This window comes from Mus caroli, unplaced genomic scaffold (assembly GCF_978045245.1).
Source record: "Mus caroli unplaced genomic scaffold, Mus_caroli_1 scaffold_1, whole genome shotgun sequence".
Taxonomy (NCBI): domain Eukaryota; kingdom Metazoa; phylum Chordata; class Mammalia; order Rodentia; family Muridae; genus Mus; species Mus caroli.
In genome coordinates this window covers 149,523,729-149,549,298 of record NW_028227256.1, presented here as the reverse complement: position 1 = coordinate 149,549,298, position 25,570 = coordinate 149,523,729, and the positions used below count along the sequence as shown (strand labels likewise).

The following is a 25,570-nucleotide window of genomic DNA, read 5'->3' as shown; positions in this document are numbered from 1 at the left end:
GGGAATCATTTCGCAAATGACAAGGTTAAATCCCTATTCTACCTCCTTACTGTACCGTGAGACTCCTCCTTTGTTTATCACCCCAGTGTCACAATTACGTGCTCATTTTTTTTTTTTGTGACTTTTGGATTAACATTAATACTACACCCCAACCCAAGGTTAAAAAGCACATGAGGGCAAGATTGTATCTCTTTGATCCTTCTCTATTAAAAATAATCCTACCAAATAGAGAGGAGAAACAGCACTGTTTGTTGAGTGAGTGTGTGTGTGTGTGTGTGTGTGTGTATGTATGAATGAAATGTGGTAGATATTATTGTGATTTGGTATGAGACTGCCCTGGGAAAGTATCCAGGAAAAATGCAGAACATTGAGTTCTGAGAAACTCCAGGCTTTATCTTTACTGTGATAGAAAGGAAAGAGGAGAAAGTTGCAAAATAGAGGGTCTCAAAGAGGCAAGCAAAATAGGCAAGAGAGGTGTCTGTGAGATGGGGGTGGGGTTGGGGGGAGGGGGGAGAGAAAAGATTGAGCAGTGGTGTTGTTCAGAATTCTTGCATGAAGAAGTAAAATAATACTGATCAACTTTACTCAGGATTCGTGATGTCTCTTATTAAAGAAAGCTGGGAATATCATTTATTTAAAGAATATCAAATATTTCCTTATTCTTAAACAACAACAACAAAAACCCCAAATCATTGGCAGCTTGCCTTTGCTGTGCTTCTGCTTCATGCAAAGCCTGAGGTTCCATCACTGTGTTAGCTTGTCTGTGCAGACTCTGAATTTGCTACTTTGTAACTTATATCAGCACCCGAGGAGGTGGTAACAAATTGGGGCTGGATTTTGGAGGGAGATGAAACAGCACAAGGTTTAATTGTTGTGAATTTATGAGTGTGTGTATTGATTTATAAGGGGATAAAAATATGTCCTGCCGATGAATAGCCATTAAGACTAACCACACTGTTGCAACATTATCGCAAACGATGGCTAATTGTCTCCTTCCCTGAAGTGGAGGCTGAGAAGCGGGGTCATTAACCACGGGTAGTATAAATAGGGAAGCCCATCTAGACTCTGATTCTCTTTTCAGTCTCTGCAGAGAAGCTAAATAAAGGTAGAGGTGGGTGTTGCATCCTAATACAGTGGGAAGGATATATTAGCTTTGCATTCAACAGACTCTGTTCAGCTTCCTCCACTCCTAGCTTGTAATCGTGACTTACAGTGGCAGTACTTGGCAATAGTACTAATTGAAGCTGGTGTACTGAGTGCTCTGCTCGCAGGTACTGTGCTGAGAGTGTTATATACATTCTCTTCTTTCGTGCTTGCAATAGCTAGCTGCAGCAGTTACTCTTGCTCTTGCTTTATAGATGGGGACAATTGAGAGGCAGCACGCTTGGGCCCTTGACCAAGGCCTTGTGGGTAACAGGATGTTTTGATGAGACCAGAAAGAACCCATTTCTCTGACTCCATCATAAGACTTTTAATGATCAACTCCTTGCCAGCCCTACCCTCTACTCTGCCCATTCCCCTTACCTGTGTTTCTTTTTGAACCATAATTAGAGACATGGTTACCATAATTATCATTAGCATGCCTAAACTTTTCAGCAATAATTCATTTTATATCAAATGTCAAAAGCAAATTTTCTTGATTGGTTGCTTCTCTCCTTTCTTTCTTTCTTCCTCCTTCTCTTCATCTTCCTTGTCCTCCTCTCCCCCTCCCCCTCCTTGTCCTCCTTCCTTCTCTTCTTCAGTGATTCCTTGGTGACACTCAGGATTTAAATGATGTTCACAGCAGAGGGATGCATCTGCTTTTATAGGCTGGCTTCCTTTCTTTTTATCTGCATCTCTTCCTTGTTTTCTTCCCTAGGGTTTATCTGAAGAGAAGACTGTGTCTTGCAAGGCTTTTGCATTCTGTGACTTTTCTGGTTGCATCTCTACATCCTCTTCATTCCTGTTTTTTTTTTTTGTTTTTTTTTTTTTCCTGCATGCTGTTTGCTTACCACGTGGAATGTGGTACACATTCTGTTACATCACAGGAGTGGTCACAGATACCATGCTTCTTTTGGGGAGAAGTTAAGAGAAGGGGCCTTGGCTCATGTCTCGTAGGTAGTGCGTGAGGTGCTGGGACTCTATCCAGGCTCTGATGGATGACTCTGGATTTTGTTGTCAAGCTGCTTCTTCCATAATAGACTTATCCCAGGCCCTTAAAGCCACCGAGGGTCACCACCATTGCAGAACAGGTTATAAAGCTAGGATAGTCTTTTATCTGTACTTGCTAGCTGGGATTTTTTTTTTTCTCAGTAAATGTATCTACCGTTTGGTAACCTTGAGGTATATGTCTTTCAGTATAATTAATGATTGGTTTCTTTCCTTCTATTTTAATTAATGTTCAAAATAATGAGTTGATTTTCTCCTATCTTCCAAATGAGACCAGTAAGGTAGCTGTTGTATTGCTTATGTAACTATCATTGTGAACACATGGATTTGAATGCAGTTTCTATCTAACCTCCTCCCCCCTGTGATTATTTATTGATTCTGTACTTTTTTTTTTTTTTTTTTCTAGACAGGGTCTTGCTTGTAGACCAGGCTGGTCTCCAATTGGCAATCCTCCTGCTTCAGCCTCCAGATGGTTATTTGTTTTGAAACTCATTCTGTGTTTTTCCAGTGGGAGAGTCCTTATATTGCTTTCTGAATCTGCTTGACAAGACTAGGAAGTCATTGATAGATTCATTACTTTCTGGTTTATCAAGGTATTTCAGCTTTATGTTGCATTTTTTTTTTCTGTGCCTCAGAACTTTGTTAGGATATATGGTGTTTAGATACCCGAGCCTAGCTATTAAGCGTTCTTGCTGCCTCCAGGCCTTATTGATTCTTTTTTAAGTGGGAAGAATTAGGAAGGTATATATGTATATACATATCCACTAAGATATGGTTATAAATACATATGCATATATGCAGGTAGAGATAATTTATATGCTCATATTTGCATATGTGGATATTTATACATAAGTTTGCTTGAGGTAATCAAACATTTTTTTTTTCCTTTTAGGAAAAGCAGTAGCATCCTGTAGTTCTATGTGTTCCTTTTTGCACTTAATAGTCTATTTGAGTTTTCTTATTACATCTTAAACCTGTGACTTGTGGTGTTAAAGTATCCAAACTAATCATTTGATTATATATGGCTGCTTCTAGTCTTCTGCACTCTAAACTGGGATTTTGTTGCGACTCAAACAAAAACCTTGAGTGTACAAGGCTACAATGGAAACCCTTGTGAATATCTGTTAGTGTTCAGTGGCTTATCCTTGTGATAGTTTCTAAGAACTAGAGTCATTGGGTGGAAGGATAAGTACCACGGAGCGTTGCTCAGCTGTGGTCCCCTGTTGCCCTAAGGATGCTGCAAGATCCTTGGTGGATACCCTGACGTGGCTGATTATGCCAAAGTCTATTGTTTTTCTAGACCTCTGGTAAAACTTTATAAATTAGACATAGTAAGAAGTTAAAATTAAACCATTGTGACATTATGCTGTAATAAGTTATTAAAAACATGAATTACATACTTCTGGACATTTCTATTTAGTGTTTTCAGATTCTCACCAGTAGATATACTGTGAAACCTTAGTATTTTTGTTAACTGAATAGCGAAAGGTGATGATATATTTATCTACTTCACTACCCGACTCCATCTTGAGTCAGGGTCTGTTGTGTCCCTGGGTCTTTGTAGCCAAGAGTGACTTTGAGCTTTCGCTCTTTGAGCTTTCGGTTCCCAAGTGCTGGGATGACAGCTCTTACACCATCCTGCCCCGTTTTATGTGGTGCTGGCAATCAAACCCATGGCTGCATGAATTCTAGATGAGCGAGCATCCTCTCCGCTGAGCTTCACCCAGCCCTTTGTATCCCTTCTACAATGAGCTGCCTTGCATTCTTCCCTGATTCTGCCCCTCCCCCAACCCCATGAACCATCTCCTATATTTCCTTTTTCATTATATTGGAGAGGTGACTCCTTAATGTTTATGAGCTTTTTTCGGTTTATCGTTTGTCCTTTTCACTGATTGCACTATTCATTATATAAATGATTTGTTTTGTCTTTTTTATTGCTTCCTGGATTTGAGTCATACTTTGGAAATACTGTCCTTATTTTCCAGGCTTTAAAGTAATACTGTATAGTATAATATAATTAATATAATATAAACCATGCGTGTAATTTGTTAGTAGCTATGGTAAATATGTAGATGAGATTAATTATAATAATGCATTTCTTTTAACTAAAAAATACTATTTTAATAAGTAATCTAAGTAATCAGTATTTAAAATTATTGATGCTTAAATTTTTATTAGTGTTTATTATTCAAGAATAATAAGTTTCATTGTATTCCGTACATATGTAGAATGTATTTTGATCATATTTGCCCTTACTGAACATTTTAAGACCATGTGTGTATGTTTTAATTAAAAGAAAAAAAGATTTAAAAAGAATGTTGTGGATGTGTACGTGTGTGTTTATGTAAACCATGTGTGCAGGAGCCCCTGGAGGCCAGAAGAGAACATCAGACCCCTGGCACTGGAGTTACAGGCAGCTGTGAGCCACCATGGTGGGTTGCTGTTAGAGATTGAGCCTAGGACCTGTGCAGCAGCAGCAGCAGCAGCAGCAGCAGCAGCAGCAGTAAGAGGCCTTGGCCTCCAAGCATCTTTTTGCCCTAGCGCTTTAACTTTTGACATAGCTCAACTTTACACTAAGCTTTTATTGTAAATACTTGCTCTGTATTTAGATTTCACAATTTGCAGTTGAAAAAGAGTGATTCCGTTTAACCGTGTCCCAAGTGCACTGGAGAGTTCCCCAGTAACTGAATTTTGTATGAGTGCTTGAACTTCAATTTCATTTAGTTAAGAGCAAATCAAATAATGCTCGGTTCCTGAGCACTCTGCAGCCACGCGTGGTTGGTAGCTGCCATGTTGGAGAGCGCAGACATAGAGAGACTCACCTGTGTCGTCTTTTAGGAGTTGTGTGATTTTTGTCGATCATTTTTCACTATGAGTTTATCTTAGTGGATGGTGTGGAGACAGGATCCAATTTCTTCTTCTTTCAACCCGGTTATCTGGGTACTGCAAGCCCCTGCTTTAAAAGCCCATCTTTGCCCATTGGTTTTAGATAGGCCCCAATTATAGAATTAATTTCCATAAGTAATCAGGGTACGTCTATATTTTCTATTCAGCTCTGTCCCTTCATGCTCCAGTACCCTGCTGTTTAACCATAGTGAATGTAGAATATATTTTAATATTAAAACCATTCATGGCACAACGCCGTCTCATGCTTGGCAAATCTGTCACTGTCACGTGTTGGGCAAAGACATGGAACAGAGAGGCCATGCTTATGGTGCTGGTGATATCAGACGGATGCAGTGATTATGGGAAGAGGTTTGGAATACATCATTCCCTTAGCTGTCAGGAGAACAGAATGGGGTCTCCTTACAGTATGTGGCAAGGCTGGAGTGGTAGCAGTGACATCAGTTTACCATACCAGCATTGCCAGTTTTTTATTTGCTTTGGTTGATTTCCCAATGAGAAACCCGCAAACGTGTACAAGAATGCCTGGAGCAATGCTGTTCATGATAACAAAACTCTTGAAATGGCCGATGCCTCTGCCAACTGTACACTGAGTAAGGAGGCTCAGTGTTCATACAAATAGTAGCGAGAGTAACCTATACATTGGTAAGTCACCCTCTAATACCCCGTTGTCTTGTCCTCCCACAAGCCTGCATGCTTTTAAAGTTGTAATGATTGAGGTGGGAGGAAAGCCAAATGGGATGACAGTATGGTAGGGCGCCATTTAGGTGAAGTTCAAAAATGTTTAGTCAACTCGATTTTTTGTTTAATGAGAGAGTTGTGTACAGGAAGCTGTATCAGAAAAGCAAGGGGATGATGATGATGGTGGTGGTGATGATGATGATGATGATAGAATGTGGAAGCTGTAGATACTGCAGGGTGAAGGCAGGCTGTGCTTGGCAAGGGGCTTGTGGGAAATTCCCTGGGTCCTTGTATGGTCCAGAGATGGGCATACAGATGCTTGTTTTGCTTTTCATTTAAAATCTACATGGATTATTGATTAGTTCTTTGCAAAAGAGGAGCCAAATAGCAGTGACCTGAATCCAGACACAGAGGCTAAGCCAAGCTCAAAGTAAATTTATGCAGGAGAAAGGCGGCCAGGTTGTTTGTTTTGTTTTTGGTTTTGTTTCTAATGTCATAACAATGACTTCACAATTGTATGAAAGGCTGAAGGCAAAATTTGCATTTAGTATCTGTGTCAAGCAACAGGAAATGTGTTCTCATGTAGTATGTATACACAAGGGACTGTGTCATCAATAGGTACAATATATACAGACTTGTTGGTCCTTCCATGCTAAGCAAGAGAAAACTTAAATAAATTATCACGACCATGTAAAACTTTTTTGAGTGAGAGCAGATTTCCCCCTCCCTCCATCTCTCCCTCCTCACTTTCTCCCTCTCCCTCCCCCTTCTCCTCTTCTTTTCTTGTCGGGATCTTATGTACAACCGGCTGGTCTCAAATCTACCATGTAACAGAGTCTAGCCTGGAACGATTAATCCTCCTGCCTCCTCCTCCCAGAGACTGGGATTATAGGCATACCAACCATGTCTTAGCTTGAGATGCAGCCCTGTGGAAAAGCAGACATGGGTTTCCTTTTGTAGATTGGTAAACTGAGGCCCACGAGGATAAACGACTTGTCTGAAGTCACACAGGAAGCACATGGTGGAGAATTAACACAAGTTTATCTGGCCTCCAAGTCCACATTCACAATTTCTGTTTCAGAACCTTCTGCCCCGTTTCTCTCTGTCGAATGCTTCAGCGTCTCCTCTCCCTTTTTGCTTGACGGAGATCCATCTCAGAAAGTCTCTGTTTCTACCTCCTAAAATTTTAGACGAGGAAATTCCTCAGTCTCTTGGGAGCAGCTCTTTGTGATATCTAAGTGAGTTTTAAGCATCAGTTGTAGGCTTGCTTCACTGTAGAGTTGCTAAGTGGCTGTTTCCTGCCTCTCTGACTTGCATGGATTTGTTGATGTGTGGTAGATTTGATTCTGTGGGAGACCTGTCTCTGTGTCTACTTCCTTGTTTTTAAATATGAAGCCTTGCTCAGTTTGCGTCCCTAAGGCTAGCCTGAACTCCCAGACTTCCCTTAGGTATAAACTCCACCCGTGTCTCTCTCCAGCTTGTCCGGCTGTGGTTCCTATGATGGTTGCTTGCTCCCTAAATGACCTCCACATTCCAGCTTACAATGACAAATCAGATGTGTTCCTGATCTTTTATCTTTGGTATTGCAGGTTTTTAAAAGCAGAGCACTGGTAATTCTTACTTTGGCTTGATGGTACAGATGTGTGTCTTCTCAGGTCCGTAGGTATACTCCTCCCTTTTTACTGATATTTCCATCAGCAACTACTGATGACAAGGGGGACTGGGCGGCTGGATGGGAAGGAAAATTCAAATGAGCATTTGGTTGCTAGGGAACCTGGTTTACTCAGCGATTATGACTTCCAAAAATTATGTAGAAATGACAAGAGAACTACTTGGGACTGCTGTCCCTTCCTTTGATTCATGCCCCTGTGGCTGTTGAGCCTCTTTTCCCTGAGAGCTGGTATGCTAGTTGTTTCAAGGAAGTGAAAGTGGAAAAAAAAATAAATAAAAACTAGGGATGTCCATCAGTGCTACAGTGCCTGCTTAGCACATAGGATGCACAGATCCAAGCCCCAGCACCAGCAGAAGGCGGTAATATCTTGTAGTCTTGTAATCGCAACGAGAAAGTCGAGATGGGGGTGAAAATGGCGGCTGCCTTTCATGCCTTCTCATATCTCTGGAGAACTGCAGGTTCTTGATGACCAAGACAGGCACTTTTAGAATGCCTGACAACCCATATTAGTATATTTCCTCCATTTTCACTGTTTCAAGTCTCTGCCAAGTCAGCTTTAGGTTCAAGTATAAGGAAGCACACTAGTGATAATCTTTGCTCTGTGCAAAGGTGAAATCTTCATTTTTTTTCTTTTCACTTTAAAAAAATCCTGTTTCTGATGAGCTAAGTTAAGTACTAACCACATTTTCCCCTGAGCAAACTCGTACAGTTGGAGAAGAGGTACAGCGTGGAAAGATGGAAGGAAGAGCCTGGGAGGTCCAGCCTAGCTGTCGCCCACTGTCAGACCATGCACTCCCCATTTCTGGGACCCTTTTTGGGCTCTTAGATGTCACAGAGATAGGATTCACGTGAGGGCCAGGGATTAATGCCAGTGACAGAGAAGGAAAAGCAACCCTATATGTATGATCAAATATTGTTTTGGGGAAGTGTGATTTCTATTTGAAGGTGTGGTTAGCTTACTTGTCAAATGGCAAGGACTATAGGAACGGGGAGAGGATTCACTGACTAGCAGTGCCTACCCTCAGAGGGCCTGAAGACATCCTACAGTGTAGGAAATGCATTCAGGATGCTTTCCCCAGTGATTGCTCCATTAGAGAGCTATTCAGGAAAGACTCTAGCCTCATTCTGACCCCTTTCTGTTGTGTGGAGTAAGGGAGCCTTGTAGAGACTGGATCAAATGTGGATACATGTAACAGTAAATGAGCCCTTCCCCTCTGTCCTTGTCTCTATACCTTGATTGCTTCATGGAGTTCAATCTTTGCTGTAGAACTAACTGTGGTTATCATATTGTATGTGTTCAAAACAAGTGAGGAAAAAAAATTAAATACATTCATAGATGCTATTTCCTATAATTGGATGGATATACATTTATTTGGTAGCTGTTAATGTGAAAAACTAAGAAAATCTTCCAGATGATGTTTTCCTTCCAAGCTAAATGAATCCATCCCCAGGAGCCCCATGTCAAGCTCCACTCAGTTCACTTGTGCAGCGAGTGCATCTGCTAACCCAGGGCCCGCTCATCTAGAAACAGAGACATGCTTCCTTCTCAAGCAAACACAATACAGCATCTTGGGTTGCTTTGATAGCTTTAATAAAGAGGTTTTTAATACATCTCTGTTCCCTTTAAAGCATCATAGCTTTTGTGGGAATGAGGAAAAGCAGACAAGAATGTTTAAGACAGGATACGATATATATGCATAGTTTTGGCAAACTATACATGGAGGCTGAGATGCCACATGAGTGTTATATTTGACATAGGCACCTTTTTATCAAGCATGTAGAAATTGTGTGTGTGTGTGTGTGTTGTGTGTGAGTGTGTGTTATGTGTCTGTTTGTGTGTGTGTGTTTGTGTGTCTGTGTTTGTGTGTGTTGTGTGTGTCTGTGCGTGCATGTGTTGGAAGAGTCATGATGGAAGGAAGAGTTTACAGATGCAGGGTCTGGTCCTTGTACTGTTTGGGCAGATGGGATAATGGATACTGGGAGAGAAGGAGCATTTAAAGGCCATCAGGTAGCACTGGGAGTCTGGCTTCTGGTTCTCACATCTTATTAACCTGGCCTCTAACCTTGTTAGCTCAAATGACTGATACTACTCAGAGTAGTTGGAGGATTAACAGACCAGTAATACTAAGATTAGGCAGTCAGGGAGGAGAAGACTAAATAGAAACGGCAGCAATTCCCGCATCTCCCTGCTGAGTAGGTAGATGACTCAGTACACTTTGTAAAACATTAAAATTGCTCTATTAAAACCGGGAAGTGTGTGAATGTTAATATTGTTACATCACAGTGGGGAATGGCTTGTTTTTGGTGGTGGTGTGTCTGCAAATTAAACAAATACTGAGCTGAAGCATTACTTTTCAGTGACTAGATGGGCAGCTGAGGGAACCCAAAAATCTCAGTCAATTGATTCCGTAGCAGGCACAGAGTTCTTCAGGTTTGTGTGAGCTCCTGCCTATGAAGAGACTCCAGCATCCCCATAGCAGTGGGAAAACACTGCAGGATTGCTGTGACTTCTCTTTCTCTCTCTCTCTCTCTCTCTCTCTCTCTCTCTCTCTCTCTCTCTCTTTTCTTTCTTTCATTGAAATCTAAATCAACAGTGGATTGCGATGGGGTCATTTGTTAGGACTTGGAGCTTTGCTAAGTTTAACTATAAAGTAAATGATAACTATCACCAGGCATGGTGGTACACCTCTTTCCTTCCAGCGCTTAGGAGGCAGAAGTAGGAGGATCTCTGTAAGCTCAAGGTGAGCGTAGTCTACTTAGAGAGTTCCAGGAGTTCCAGGGCTACATTGAGAGACCCTGTCTCAAAAAAAAACAAAACAAAAAAAAGTGTTCTATCAAAGAGGGATTTAAAACAACAACAAAAACAAAAACCTGTTGAGTTTCTTACAGAGAGGGATCCCTGATAAGAGCATGGAAAAGGGCAAAGTCATGGGTAGTGCTAGCTGGACAGAATGCGAAGGCTTGCTTTCCAGAGGCTCTGTCTCCCTCAGGGGATTCTCTGACATTTGAAATGGCTGTTGGAAACGATCAGATTACACCAGCTTTCTCTTACAACCCAAGCTGATGAAGTCTCATGCATAACAAAACAACACATTAGGGGCCTTTTATCTAATGCTACAATGCTCACTCAGAAAGTCTGTGCCTTTTGCTGTTCTCACTGTGACCCAGTGGGCATAGATGGCAGTGTCATTCTACAGGAGACTACCTAGAGCCATTTCTGGAGAAAGGTGAGACATGGGTAGTTCCCAACAGTCTCCATTTTCTTTTTGTAGACTTACTATTTTAAATTATGTGTGTGTTGGAGGGGGTTCAGGGATGGTTTGTGCACTTGGGGCAGGTGACCACAGAGGTTAGAGGTGAGGTTGGAAGTGAGGTTAGAGGTGTTGGATTCCTCTGGAGCTGGTGTTCCGGGCGGTTGTAAACCTGCTTGACTCGGATGCTGGCAGCCTAACTAGTCCTCTGTAAGAGCAGTATACTGGGTTAACTGCTGAGCCATCTCTTTAGCACCCAACACTGCCATCTTGTTGGTTGGTTGGTTTAGTTTTGGTTTTTGTCTTTTTGTTTGCTTGCTTTTGTTTCTGTTTATTTTATTTTTATTTTTCGGTGTTTGTTTTGGTTTGCCTTCACGTTTACTTCAGTGTACAAAAAAACAGATCCTTTGCAATTTGGGGGAACCTCAGCCTGCCGTTGCCTAAGATTGATAGGCTCTTTTGCTGGGCTTCTCCCCTTGGTCCAGCCGCATCCCCACGCCCACTCCACAGACTATTCTTTGTTCTTTGCTGGTTAGGTTCCTCTCATGCTGGATCTGATTCTGATCTTTCCCTATTGTAGGAAGAAATCTCTTCACACTAAATGAAACAAAAAGGAGGTAAATGAAAGGAGGTGAATGAAACAAAGTGAGACTCCTAGAGGATGGGAATGTGGACTGTGGACTTAAAGGAAGGGGAGGGGAAATCGGCGGAAAATGAGCTCTGTGGAATTTAAAGGCGACTTCTGTCCCTCGTGTCCCACGTTGAAGGGTCTCTTCACGGGTCCTGGCAAATTCAAAGAGAAAGAAAGTGAGCTTTGCCACAGTATTAGCATTCTCTTGGTCATGGATTACCAACCCCTTCCAGAACACTGATTAATTTCTTGCCGAGTGAGGGCTTTGCCCTGCCTATGTGGGTAGCTCATCTCTCACCTAGCACCATACCAGGCTCACAGTGGGCGTGACAAATATAGACTGAATTGAATTAAATGATGTGTTGACTCCAGGAGCCCCAAGGACTTATTGTTTCATAGTCTACCATTCTGAGTAATATCCTACGGTTTTAGCCATACCCCCAGTTGGCTTTTCTCTTATTTATGCCTTTCCCCTAGCAGTACAGCCGAGAAGCTACTGGCAAAAGAGAATCCAAGCGTTTATATAAATTTGTGTAAAGGCAGGGAAAGAGATACAGCAGAATGGGGATAAAGGATGAAATATCGGCAAGCTTATGAGAGACAAAAGTGATCTGTTAAACATTCTCTACGGAAAAGATGTTATAGAGATGCTAGGAAATTTATTTTTTCAATATCAACTGAAATAAAATTTATCAAAAAATTTAAAATAACATCTGTAACAGAGTTTCTATGGCAAATTCCTATCTCTAGACGCCCCAACAGACTGTCCCCTGTACGCAATTAAATAAATGGGCAGGGGAGAACAGAAGGTTTTATTCACTATGATGGCATCTGTAAGAGGAACAAATAAAGGGGCCCACTGACCCCCAAGCCCATTGTCCCACCACCAATGTGTGCTTTAGAGAAGAAACTGCATACTTAACGCCGTCCCGATCAAGGCGGGGTCTGGTTGATCATTTTCTCTGTTCTGGTTCTGAAAGGTAGTAAAGAAGCCCTTTTGGGTCTGGAGAAGGATTTATAGTGCTCGTGTAGAGTATCTGAGTTTGGGTCTGGAGAAGGATTTATAGTGCTCGTGTAGAGTATCTGAGTTTGGGTCTGGAGAAGGATTTATAGTGCTCGTGTAGAGTATCTGAGTTTGGTTGAAACTCCACCTCCAGATCGGATGCCCCCTGGCTTCGGGACACTCACGTGCACTGACCACTCTCCACACCCATAATTAAAACTAGTATTAATAAGGAAGTCTTTATTGCTTGTGGGGATAAGCTGGTTTTCAGGAGGCATTCCTGGGTCAGCTTTTCTCCCATGGGTAATTACCTTCATCTGTTGGGTGGTCTGTCCTGGGAGGCTTTGAAGTTCCTGGAATCCAAGGTGATTCTAGAGGAAGGGTTAAGGACAATGACGGCTCTGTGCCTTCAGACAAAGTAAAGTCTATAGACACAAAATGTAGGCGATGTCCAGCTTCCATTCTCTTACCTCCACTGTGGGCCAAGGGAACAGTTAATACTTTTTAGCAGAAGGAGCTAGGGAAAAAAAGTTTTGTATTATCTAGAAAAGTAAGCTGCAAGTTTCTTCTTCTTCTTTTTTTTTTTTAAAGATTTATTTATTGATTATATGTAAGTACACTGTAGCTGTCTTCAGACACTCCAGAAGAGGGAGTCAGATCTCGTTATGGATGGTTGTGAGCCATCATGTGGTTGCTGGGATTTGAACTCCGGACCTTTGGAAGAGCAGTCGGGTGCTCTTACCCACTGAGCCATCTCACCAGCCTACAAGTTTCTTCTTATTTCAGAGATTTATTGATATGGCTGGGGAAAAACAAAAAAAAAACAAACGTATGTAAGCTAAAAGACCTGTGAATAATTTGTCTAAGGAACACAGCATCAGGAACAATGTTTGATAATAGTATAGATGAGATCCTAAACAAGATTGGGAATTGTCTTGGAAAGGTTAGCTGGAAATACAGGATGATTTTTTAAATAGATCTAGGATTTTATGCCTTCACCCTAACTGCTGAAGATGCTGAGTAGGCAAATTTGTAATAGCACAAGGTTTAGTGTAGCCAGAGTCAGTTCATATCCAAGTGTGTGCATTTCTGCAAATTGAAATGGAATATAATTCATTTTATATAACTAAAACTTACTCATGGTTTATGATGGTATTGAACAAGATTTGCAATCAGGTTTTATATTTCCTTTTAATTTTTTTTTTTTTTGGTTTATTTTATCTGGCACAATGAAAGTTTAATTTACCAAAAAAATATTTCTTTTCTCAAAATCTCTGTCAACTAGTGTTTTTTCTCTTGGGCAATCATAGAACCCTACATAGGTAATGTAAATGAAATAATTCCAGTTTAGAGAAACACTCTCAAGGATTTCTGTATTTTACTGATAATGTGTCTGTTTACATTTGAATCTTTTTACTTAAGGGACAGTTTATGTCCTCAATTCCAAGATCTGAGGGTCCGTCTAGTTTCCAGGATTTAGGTGCTGAGTGGACTTGGTTTGAGAACCTTGCTTTGAGGCTCTGGAGGTCTAGTGGGCAGGACCAGAGGGTGCTCCTGGTTCACGACTGACAAGTGTGGATGATGCTTATTTGTGACAAGAGAGGATGCTACTTTGTTGTTTGGAATAAGTCGCTGAGCAGCAGGTGCTTTCACACCTGTGGGTCAGTTGGTTGTCCCTGGAGAGTGAGTGACAACTTCCCTTAATCCAGCATCCAGCATCCCACGTAGCGGGACAGTGCTGACCATGTGATTTCCTCAGAGCCTACTCCTTTCATAAGCCGAAGTTTAGTCCAGGCCCGCCAGGTTTGCTTCCCAGAGTTCCGAGCTCTAATGTGAGATACTAAACTTACCTGATACTTTCCTGATGCTAATACCACGGTTGGGAAATTCACAAGGTGATTGTACATTTATAAATTATCTGATAGAGCTGTCCATCATCCTGTGGACCCTCCAGGAAACGGGGCATTTGTTTGCACTGTACTCCTGTCTGCCTGTAGGTGATGGATTCTGCGATGACTATATCATTGAGTGGTTCTTAGGTCTCTGTTTACTTTAATTGCTTTCTTTCCGTCACCCACATTTAAATATCATTTCGGTGAGATGCAGCAAAGCTTTTCGCTGGAACTAGTGAAGCAAGGTTCAGTTATGATCACTTGAAAAAGATGGTAAGTCATTTCTCTGCCGTGGGACTTCTTGTGTGAGGGATGTGTACTTGAAGATGTATCTTATAGAGTCCAGTCTAGAACATATTTCTGTGCTTGTAAATGTTCTGACGGGAGGAAAGTATCCCTTAGCAGGAGTAAAATAAATTATGCCTACATACTTTTTAAATATTATTTGTTCTCTGTGTGTATGAGTATGAGTGTGTATGTGTATGTGTGTGTGTGTGTATCTGTGTATGAGTATGAGTGCGTATGTGTATGAGTGTGTGTGTGTGTGTTCAAGCACACGGACTGACCTCAAATGCTGTTCCTTTGTTTTAGAGACAGGGTCTCTCACTGGACTAGGACTCTGTCAGTAGGATAGCTGCTTGGTTGTCCAACAAGCATTGAGGATCTTCTGTCTCTCCCTCTTCAGCGCTGGGTAACAAGTACATAGCAGCAAGCCAGTCCTTTATTTTTATTTTTTGTTTGTTTGTTTTAAACCAAGGGATCTAGGGGATTGAACTCAGGCCTTCAAGCTTGTAAGACAAACACTGTATCAGCTAAGTGACTGTGCTATCCTTATCTATTTGTTTCTTAAAGAGTCATAATAATAAAGACAAAAATAAAAAAAATGCCCTAGCGTATCAGAGATGTGAAACACTAGCATATTCATATCTAGAAATTCATAGTGTAAGGCCTGCCTAAGATCATCAAAGGCAGTCCACAAAGCTGACCCAAGTTTCCCTGCAGCCACTTGAAGAAGCTTGATTGGTTACGGAACTCAGTTTGTTATAAGGTACAGATATATCATTGTTCTGGACAACTGTGCTATTTCTGCTCCTATACAGGGGGGAATTCTTGAGCATTGGCAGTCTAGCTTTACCTGGGAAAAACCCTGGCATCTTTGCCAGGTTGTCTAACAACAATTCTCTTGATGAGGGCAGTCATGAGCCAGTATCTAGGGCTGGGGGTTTAACTCAATAGAAGTGCACCTGCCTAACAGATGGGTCCCGGGACTCATTCCTTAGCACAGCAAATATTCCCCTGTGCCAAAGAATGGAAAAATGTAATATCTACCATCCTAGGTGAAGCTCACCTTCAAATCCTCATGGAGATGACAATGTATTTGTAGTCAATGCTAGCATTCATTTGAGCTAAATCTGATCATTCAGAGTGACTGCAAATTTGGGAGCGAGGAGTTTGCTTTGGGTTAGCATCGTTGTCCCGTGTGGACATGCGGATGGTGTCAGAGTTGGTTCTGTTAGGTTCATTCATGTGTGTGAAGTCTGGAGAATATTGGTCTGCTCTGCAGCTTGGCAGTGAGGTTCTGCAGTAGCAGTGCCAGACCTCACCATACCAGGTGAGAGTATCTAAAGAGTATGCCCAGGAGGCCGGGGCATTGAATTTCAGGATAAACAGGCCACTGTCATAGGAAATGAAGTCACAGCTTCCCTCATCTTTGCGCTTATTCCTAGAGCTATGGAGAAAAGCGTCTCCATCACTGAAACTATGGCTGTGTGTGGCTGAGTCCTCTCCTCAGGTCTGCTTTTCTTATTTCTATTTTGTAAATAAAAAAGGAGACTGAATAAAGGAAGTCAAAAGGAGAGGAAAGCTGTCCCGGCTTACTTTCTGCTGCTGTGATTGAGACCAGGAGCAAAAGCAATGTGGGGAAGAAAAAAGGTTTGTTTCCGTTAATGTTTGCAGTCCATCACTAAGGGAAGTCAGGACAGGAACTTAGAAGCAGGACCTGATGCAGAGGCCATGGAGAAGTGCTTGCTTAGTGGCTTTCTCTCCAAAATTTCCTCAGCTTGCTTTCTTATGCCACCCATGGTCATCTGTCCTTGTAGTGATCATGTACCCCAGTGGGCTGGGGCTTTCCACATCAATCATTAGTCAAGAAGACGCCCTACAGACTTGCCTACAGGTCAACCTTACAGAAGCATTCCCTTAGTTAAGATCCCCTCTGCCCAGATAAGTCTACGTTTGTGTCAAGTTGACAAAGGCCACCTAGCATAAAGGGGACATATCAGATCCAGAGAGGAGGAACAAGGAGGAAGGAAAGTCCCTCTTCCCTGTGCACCTCTGGGCAAACACCACAGATATTTCTTCATCAGTCTAGGTGAATACCAGGTATTATCATGCACTTCCCTGTGTGATGTGTAACAGCACAGGTCTGACAGACTTGCAGAGGACTTTTGTAGAACATTTGAATTGTAGAGTGTCTCCTTTCACCCTGTAAAGCCCAACATTGGACCAGACGTTAATAGCTACTCATTGAGTAAATTTGGTTAGATGCCAATCGGCTTTGGGTTGTAAATAATCACATTGGTCTTCCTATGGGAATTTCACTGTCTGTGGTTCACAGCTGATGGGGTAAACCTGAACCAAGTGGACAAGGTCTCCTGGTGGTCAGGATATTATTAGAAATGCAAAACCAAAAGCTTAACGAGGCTATCAATTGGCAGTTAGCTATTCCAACCTCATGTTTAATCTCATGCTCTCAAATAGCTTTATGTAGCGTCTGCTAAAACCTTGGAGTGCCATTTGTAAGTTTTATGCTCTAGCAACTAAATAGATAGTTCTGATTACTGGTGTATTGATCATCCTGCCTTCTTCTGTATGGCTCTTACTTCCAAATGGAGACATTCCCTCCCAGATGGACAAGAGGGACTAAGGAAGCTTTCAAGGCTGGGAAGATTAGAAGGTTATGGTTTACAAAGCTGCCTGAGGTAAAGCTGGGGTCCCCCCATTGTGGGGCATAGCCTTCAGGAGTCCTCATCCATGCTGAACTGGGCCCTTGAGTCACCCATACACCTCTAAGTAACCCCTTTCTCATGTTCCTGAAAGTAACCACAATACATTCATTGGTTCACCAGTGGGGACTTGGGTAGAATCATTTCTTTGGGATAAAGAGACACTTGTGCCTCTCCTTGTCCTTCGGTCACAGGACTAGAACAGCATCTGAGACTCTAGAACAGAAGCAATTCACTGAGATGCCAGCTCATCGGTTTTACCTGCTGATGACAGTTAGCTGTAGGAGTCCTGGGATGGAGACCAGCAACCTGACCGTTTTGTGTGTTCTTTTCCAATAGAGTTGGCCTGTGGCCCAGATGGTCACAAACATATGGCATAGGTTGGCAGTCTCCTAACTGTGGGAGGTGACCCGCCATGGTCTTGAATTTCATTTAGGAGAATTTGGAAAGCCATTTGAAATGTTGGACAACAGAAGAGAAAGTACCAGAAGCATCACAGAGTAAGAAGTAGACAAGTTAGCAACTGGATTCTGTGTTTTTAGGCACTTGTTACACTCACTCTTCCTGGCTTGCAAAGACAACCCTGCCTCTTCAACTGCCAGTCGTCTCGAGGAGTCCAACGAGATGACATGGAAAATTCCATTAATAGAGAAACTGTCATTTTAAAGTACATACCATTTTGATTAGTGTGCTGAAATCCTGTGCCATCTCACTCCATGCCACTGGAATGTGAGTGAACGGTTTGTCCAGTGTTTCCAATCTCTATTCACCTGATGATCATGTAGTAGGAATGCTAAGGGTTGACTCAGCAGTGTGAGTTAGTTATCCAGGATCCTAAGGACATTCTGTTTAAAACATTTTTTATAAATGTTACTTTTTGAGGGAAAAACCATGGTTCATATAGGGTTTATTAGCTATGATATGGATATAGCTTGTTTCCCAAAAGTTCATGTGTTAGAAGTGAGCTCACCTTTGTAGCAGTGTTGATGTGATACAAGTTTTAAAAGGTAGGCCTGGTGAAGTCAAATTAGGTTTTAAGGCCTGTTGTCCTCAGAAGAGATTGTGTGTGTGTGTGTGTGTGTGTGTGTGTGTGTGTGTGTGTTGCTTCTCTTAGAGCATATTGTCTTAGAGTGACATGGTTGGGGCTGGAGTGATGCTTAGGTTAAGAGCACTGGCTGCTCTTGCAGGGATCTCAGTTCAGTTCTCAGAACCCACATGGTGGCTTACAACCATCTGTAACTCTAGATCCAGGGGAACGGACACCTTATTCTGGCCTCCCGAGAGCACAGGACACAAAAGTGGTGCATATCTGTCCACAGAGGCAAAGCCCTCAGACAGAAAAAAAAAAAAAAAAAAAGAAACATCACATGCTTAGATCCTTATCATATTGTAAAGCAGTTCAGCGGGATTGGGGGGTGTGCCAGGATGCTGGCTTACGCTAAGAGTTAAATCTTCTTTGTAAAATATCCAACTTCAAGTATTTTGTTGTAACAACAGAAAGCAGATTACTTTTAAGTAGTTCAGGAATCCGCTGGACATCTTAGAATATATCTACTGAAGACAGGGGGTTACTATAATGGGGATCCCAGTTTTTCTTCTACTTAATTGAAATAAGTCCCAGACCAAAAAGACTGCCAGGGAGAAGCTAAATCTTCACAAGAACAAAGTAATTTTTTAAAAAAGAGTTTGTTGAAAGAAGTCTCGATAGTTAAACTCCCACGAACTACTGCTCCTCTCTCTTTGCTGGTATTTGCTCAATAAATATTTTTGGGTCAAGGCTCTGTAATGTTACTTCAGTGATTTAAGTAGCACTTTTATGTATTCAATCATTGATTCTTTGAAGACTCATATTTTAATGTTTATTTCCATCAAGCAGGTGGTGAAAATAATACAAGAAGAAATCAACCAAATTTCTAGGTTAGAAAAAAAATTGGCAGAAGTCATTGATTCAAACCTATGCATTCTCTATCTGCATGTATATCTAAGTGGAAAATATCTTCATAGTGCCTTTGGCCATTGTACTAATTCCAAAGAAAAGCCTGGTCGTCATGTAAAAACAAACACAGCCCAGGCACATCCATCACCCTGTAGCCGTGGAACTCTTCTGTAGAATTTCCCCTTCAGAGTGAGATTATGATCCTCACGAGAAAACCAGTTTCATGACTTCAGGGTTACACCTCATTTTTTATGAAAAGCAGCATTACTCAACGTGATTACCGACCCTGTTCAGCAAGCCTGACTCTGCACGCCTGCTGCTTGCTTCCCTGAGCTCAGTCTCTAACAGGATGACAGTGCGTAACCGATGGGCTGGCTGGTGGAGTGGCCTGGGAGCTCAGAAGGCGCTGTTGAAGGGGGATTAGAACATCAGAGCGGCCTTCCTGGGCTTCTGGAAGAAGCGCTAGATGCCAAAAATGACCATGTAGGAAGGCCAGCGCTCTAAAATGGAAACATTTTGAAACACTCAGTGTAAAGCAACAAGTATTCACTCCGGAGTTCATGATTTGATTAATAGTTGTCAAAGAGATGCCTGAAGGCTGAGGGGTAGAGTTTGACCAAGCAAACTATGACCAGGAGCGGGGTGGACTCCTCTGTGATACCTTCAGGCAGTGTGTGTGTGAGCACATGCTCTTGCACGCCCGTGTATGTGTATGTGAGGTGTATGTGTGTACACATATGCATACGTGTGTGTGTGTGGGGGGGGGTTGCGAGCACGTGCTCGCACCTGTGCTTGTGTATAATCTAGTTGATTTATGGCCTGCCCTTAGCGTTTTTTTTGGCTCAATGGTGCGTCAAGCAAGGCTGACTGCCTAGGCAAGGCAGGGCATGCTACATGTGAGTCGGATTACTGTCATAGCACTTCCAAGTGAAAAGACAAGCTGCACGTAAAGAATATGGCCTTCATTACCACCATGGGGGAAAAACAGTCAAAATATAGAGCTGCTTCCATAGTTAGTGACAATGCTGGTTTTAAGGATAGTTAGATCTTAAGTCTGCCCTTCCCCCACAGACATCCACGTATCAGGACAACCCTGATGGTGGTTGCAGTTGGGAAAGCTTTTAATTAATCTTTTTTTTTCCATAAGGGCAGCCTGTTTATTTTACATTAAGATTGATACAAACTGTAGATCTCAAAAATTAAGACGAAGATTGTTATCATGATTAAAGCCATTTAGTAGGGATTTAAGATTTGGGGTTTTTAACAGTTAGCTGAAAGAGAGTTCTTGTCATTTATATATAATCTAATTTCAGATCTTGGAACTCAAAATACAGAATTAACAAGCAAGAGGGAAAGTTTAGTTAGCCATGTATTAGATATTTCATTGAAACCAGGCGATTTCTAATGTTGAAATGTCAGCTTCTCCTTTAACATTTGGGGGCCAGTGGATTGCCACTCGTCCATGAGAGATAGCCACTATCTATCTGAAAAGGGTATAAACAAGTATTTTTCTCACATAGTGTCTGGGAGAGGAACCAGAGGTAAATTTAGGCAAAAAGACAAATCAGCTATGCTGGAAGAAGGCCAGGCTGTGCAGCTGACAAAGCTTGGTCATACTCCTTATGTGGGGACTGGCCTTCCCCCTTTGGTTCCCACTATCTTTGATTCAAGACTTGGGTGAGGTGGCACCGCTTGCTGCAGGCAGGGCATTCCCAGCTCTGTCTTCATGTCTCGCCTGTTCTGAGTCAAACAAGTGGGAGACTGATTTGGAAGCTTCCTTCTGTCTCTGAAGACTGGCTGGCCCTTCTGGCAGTTCTTGCCCAGAGACTCCCTCTCCTTTATGTCTAGATGTTGACCAAGACCTTGGCCTACCACTGTGGTGATTCCCAGGAGTCCACTTCCAGTGGTGTCATGGTTTTCTCTGCTGCTCTGTGGGACTGCTTGGACCCAGCTGTCCTAGCTGAGTTAGGATTTGCTCTGCTAGGCTTGTGAACTGCCTGTCAGTCTTCCTAAAGCCAGATGCTATGGCTAAGAAATTGCTGACTTACAGAGACCTTTTTCTCTCGATGCGTCTATTTTATACATAGGCTTCTTTTATTTAATGAGAAGATATGCAGGGACTACAGTAGCTGGGGCAGCATGATGCCAGTTTGCAAAGATTGGTAAGGAGGTTAGAGGCTTTCCTTATCACAGTAAGCCTTTAGGGAGACCAGGGCTGGATTTAATAAGCTCGGCCATCTCTTCATGTTCTGTTGTCGATTTGACTGTCAGAGAGGTGTGGATGATTTAACAAGATGACCAGATATTTTATTATAAAAGTACAGCATTAGTCAGTCTTGATATGTTCCTATAATTCCAGCAGTGGAGGCTGAAGCAGGGGGGATTGCAAGTTCCAGGCTAGCCTGGGCTATGCAGTGTGAATATATTTCATAAAACAAGAAGAGTGCATCTTCTTTCATGGGATGCCTCCCATTCACTTCATTGAGTCTTGCTTTTCTGTCTATCATGAACTGCATCCCAGGGCCATAAGACAAACAAACAAACAAACAAACAAGAAACCCATGCTGTAGGTGTTTGGCAATGTTGGGCAGTCTTGAAGATAGGAATCAGTTTTATAATGAGAGGCAAAGTGGAACTCAGATGGCCCCAGGTCTGTAGAGAGCTCACCTGGGCATTTTCAGTGGTGTGTTCCTAGATTATTTAGTCTTTCTGAGCCAAGTTTGCTCTTGTGTAAGCTGAGAACAAGAATGTCTTGTTCATTGGCTTTGGTGAAGATGAAACAAGAAGACATGTAGCACTCCATGCCTGGTGCATAGTAAACATACATTAAACTGTGACAATCAAATGCTCCTATATGTTAGTATCTTAGTTCTCTGCCCCCCTTCCTTCCCTCCCCCCAGCCAAGGCAGAGTAATTTAAAAATTACAGATTTATCTAGGTCATGATTCTTGTGGCTGGAAAGCCTAATGTATGGTGCGGGAATCATTTGAGGACATCCCGACTGCTTTAACGGGTAGTAGACAACATGGAAGAGCATTGCCAAGTGTGGTGCGTTAGTTATTCAAACCAAAAATGGAAGGGATGCTGATGAGGTGACTAGGCAGGTATGCAAGGGTGCTTGTCACCAACCCTGATGACCTGTGTTCAGAGAGCCTATTCTCATAAATTGTCCACTCACTCCATTACATGAGCTGTGACAGGTACATGTGCATGTGTGTGCATGTATGCTAATGAGACTCACATGCACTTACACATTCAGATAAAAAAAATGTAATAACAACAAGCTGAAGGGCCTCTTCCAGGAAATTGTGAAGCCGTCCTTTATACTCTGAGAGCCAGGGTTTAGGCTGTACCGGAGGGAAATGTGCTGGTCTTGTTTATTTTACTAACAATGTATCTTTGGGGATGAAAACTGAAGCAGTTTCTGTAGCCTGGAATGACTTTTGAGTTGTTTGTTCATATTACCTTGTGGGTGTTTTTTCTATGTAGTTTGAGATTATATGTGTAAGATAAAAGTTCATTATTTTGGCTGTGAGATGTGATTAGAGTCACACCTCCAGGTCTGGCAACTGTGAAGTTAGCTACTAGGCAGACATAGGACCACACTATTGGTGGTGTTAAAATGAAACCTGTGCTCATAGAACATTTTTATCTAAAGAAAGATAAAATGGTAAAGCCATTCACTTTAATTGTTAGGAGGAAAAAAACCTAATCTGTCTTAGCTTTGTTTTCCATTAGGGCCTCTTTGTTTTTAAGGATAGTCAGTGCTAGTCTAGCCCTCCTAGGCTTTCTTCCTCCCCCTTCCCCAAATATCTTATTCAGCATTAAAATGCGTGTGTATTCTTCCCGAGGTTAAGCTGAAGTCATGAAAAATTGATTAGTTTGGGGCTGGAGCGAGGTCTCAGTGATGAGGAGCACTTCTGCTTAGACATACCTGAGTTCCTAGCACCCTCACGGTGGCCACAGCCTTCGTAACTCCAGTTCCAAGGGAGCCAGTGAACTCTTCTGGCCTCTGCTGGGCACAAGATATGCACCCGGCACTCCACAAAACAGCTACACACTCAAAACAGCTACACACTCAAAACAGCTACACACTCAAAATAGTTACACACTCAAAACAGCTACACACTCAAAATAGTTACACACTCAAAACAGCTACACACTCAAAATAGTTACACACTCAAAATAGTTACACACTCAAAATAGTTAAAATGTAAAAGTAGGCTTATGAGTTAGCCTTTAACATTTTAATATCTGTCAGCAACAATTTAAAAAAAATATTTTAAGCCCATAATTAAAAAGTCAGATCTGTAGTAAATGGAGACTAGTCAATGTACAGATAACAGTGGGAAGATTATCTAAGGTTTGGATATATTTGTCATCTTTTCAGTTCTTTTGCTTTTTGCCTCAACATTGCAAATCTCCCTCCTTCTCTGTGATTGGGTGAGCTGTGAACATCACACTTTCTCTGATTGGGTCAGCTGTGAGCATCACACTTTCACTGTTGCTAGGTGTTTTCTGCGCCTTTCTTCTCAGCCTGCTAGCACCATTCTCCTTGAATACTTTCATGCACTGTGTCTGATCAAACCAAAACTTAACGGAGAGAAAAATAAAAGTTCTTCAGGCTTTAAAACAAAGCAGCAATGATGGTTGTTGTGTGCTGACATTAAGAAACTTTTTATACAATCAATTTATGAAATTCTTGGGCAAATGGATGTATCTAGAGAATATCATCCTTAGTGAGGTAACTCAGTCACAAAAGAAGTCACTTGATATGCACTCACTGATAAGTGGATATTAGCCCAGAAACTTAGAATACCCAAGATACAATTTGCAAAAGACAAGAAAATCAAGAAGAAGGAAGACCAACGTGTGGATACTTCATTCCTCCTTAGAATAGGGAACAAAATACCCTTGGAAGGGGTAACAGAGACAAAGTTTGGAGCTAAGTCAAAAGGATGGACCATCCAGAGACTACCCCACCTGGGGATCCATCCCATAATCAGCCACCAAACGCAGACACCATTGCATACACCAGCAAGATTTTGCTGAAAGGACCCTGATATAGCTGTCTCTTATGAGGCTATGCCAATACCTGGCAAATACAGAAGTGGATGCTCACAGTCATCTATAGGATGGAACACAGGGCCCCCAATGGAGGAGCTAGAGAAAGTACCAACGGAGCTGAAGGGGTCTCCAACCCTATAGGAGGAACAACAATATGAACTAACCAGTACCCCCAGAGCTTGTGTCTCTAGCTGCATATGTAGCAGAAGATGACCTAGTTGGCCATCATTGGAAAGAGAGGCCCATTGGTCTTGCAAACTTTATATGCCTCAGTACAGGGGAACACCTGGGCCAAGAAGCAGGAGTGGGTGGGTAGGGAAGCAGGGTAGGGGGAGGGTATAGGGAACTTTTGGGATAGCATTTGAAATGTAAATAAAGAAAATATCTAATTAAGAAAATGTTTAAAAGCTTAAAAAAAAAAAGAAACTTTTTATATGTTTCTGACCATTTAAGAAAAACATAACCGGGGACCATCTAGAGACTGCCACACCTGGGGATCCATCCCATAATCAGCCTCCAAACGCAGACACCATTGCATACACCAGCAAGATTTTGCTGAAAGGACCCTGATATAGCTGTCTCTTGTGAGGCTGCCGGGGCCTAGCAAACACAGAAGTGGATGCCCACAGTCAGCTATTGATTGGAACACAGGGCCCCCAGTGGAGGAGCTAGAGAAAGTACCCAAGGAGCTAAAGGGGTCTGCAATCCTATAGGTGGAACAACAATATGAACTAACCAGTACCCCCTAGAGCTCGTGTCTCTAGCTGCATATGTATCAGAAGATGGCCTAGTTGGCCATCATTGGAAAGAGAGGCCCATTGGTTTTGCAAACTTTATATGCCTCAGTACAGGGGAACACCAGGGCCAAGAAGTGGGAGTGGGTGGATAGGGGAGTGGTGGGGGGGAGGGTATGGGGGACTTTTGGAATAGCATAGGAAATGTAAACGAAGAAAATACCTAATAAATAAAAAAAGAAAAAAGTAAAAGAAAAACATAACCCTTCCTACTTTCCCCCATTTATTCGACTTTAAGGAGGGAATCAAAACAGCATGTGATCTGTGGCTAGTAAATGTGTGCTAGGCAGGGTGGAGTTACATTGGATCATCAGTTCTTTCTCTAGAGTGGCAGTTCTCAGTAATAAATCACAGCTTCCTTTCCCATTGGTCAGACATTCAACATGTCAAATAGAAAGTATTATTTACAGTGGTCCTGGCTGCAGTTGGGGGATGCTTTCTAATTTCAGCCTCACAGTGGTAATTAGTGTAACAAGTATGTTTGAGCTTCAGTTGATGAGCATTGTCTGGCGTTTCACATAATAAGCTGCTTCTTGGGCATATGACAAGTTCCCCAAGGGTCCCATGAAGACCCGCCTGCTCATAC

At 42.1% G+C, this 25,570-nt stretch overlaps 1 protein-coding gene across 1 annotated transcript in view; it reads left to right on the top strand.

Annotated features, from left to right (window-relative positions):
- Positions 1-25,570, top strand: part of CUNH1orf21 (chromosome unknown C1orf21 homolog) — a 201,950-nt gene that overhangs the window by 9,026 nt on the left and 167,354 nt on the right. The window lies entirely within an intron of this gene.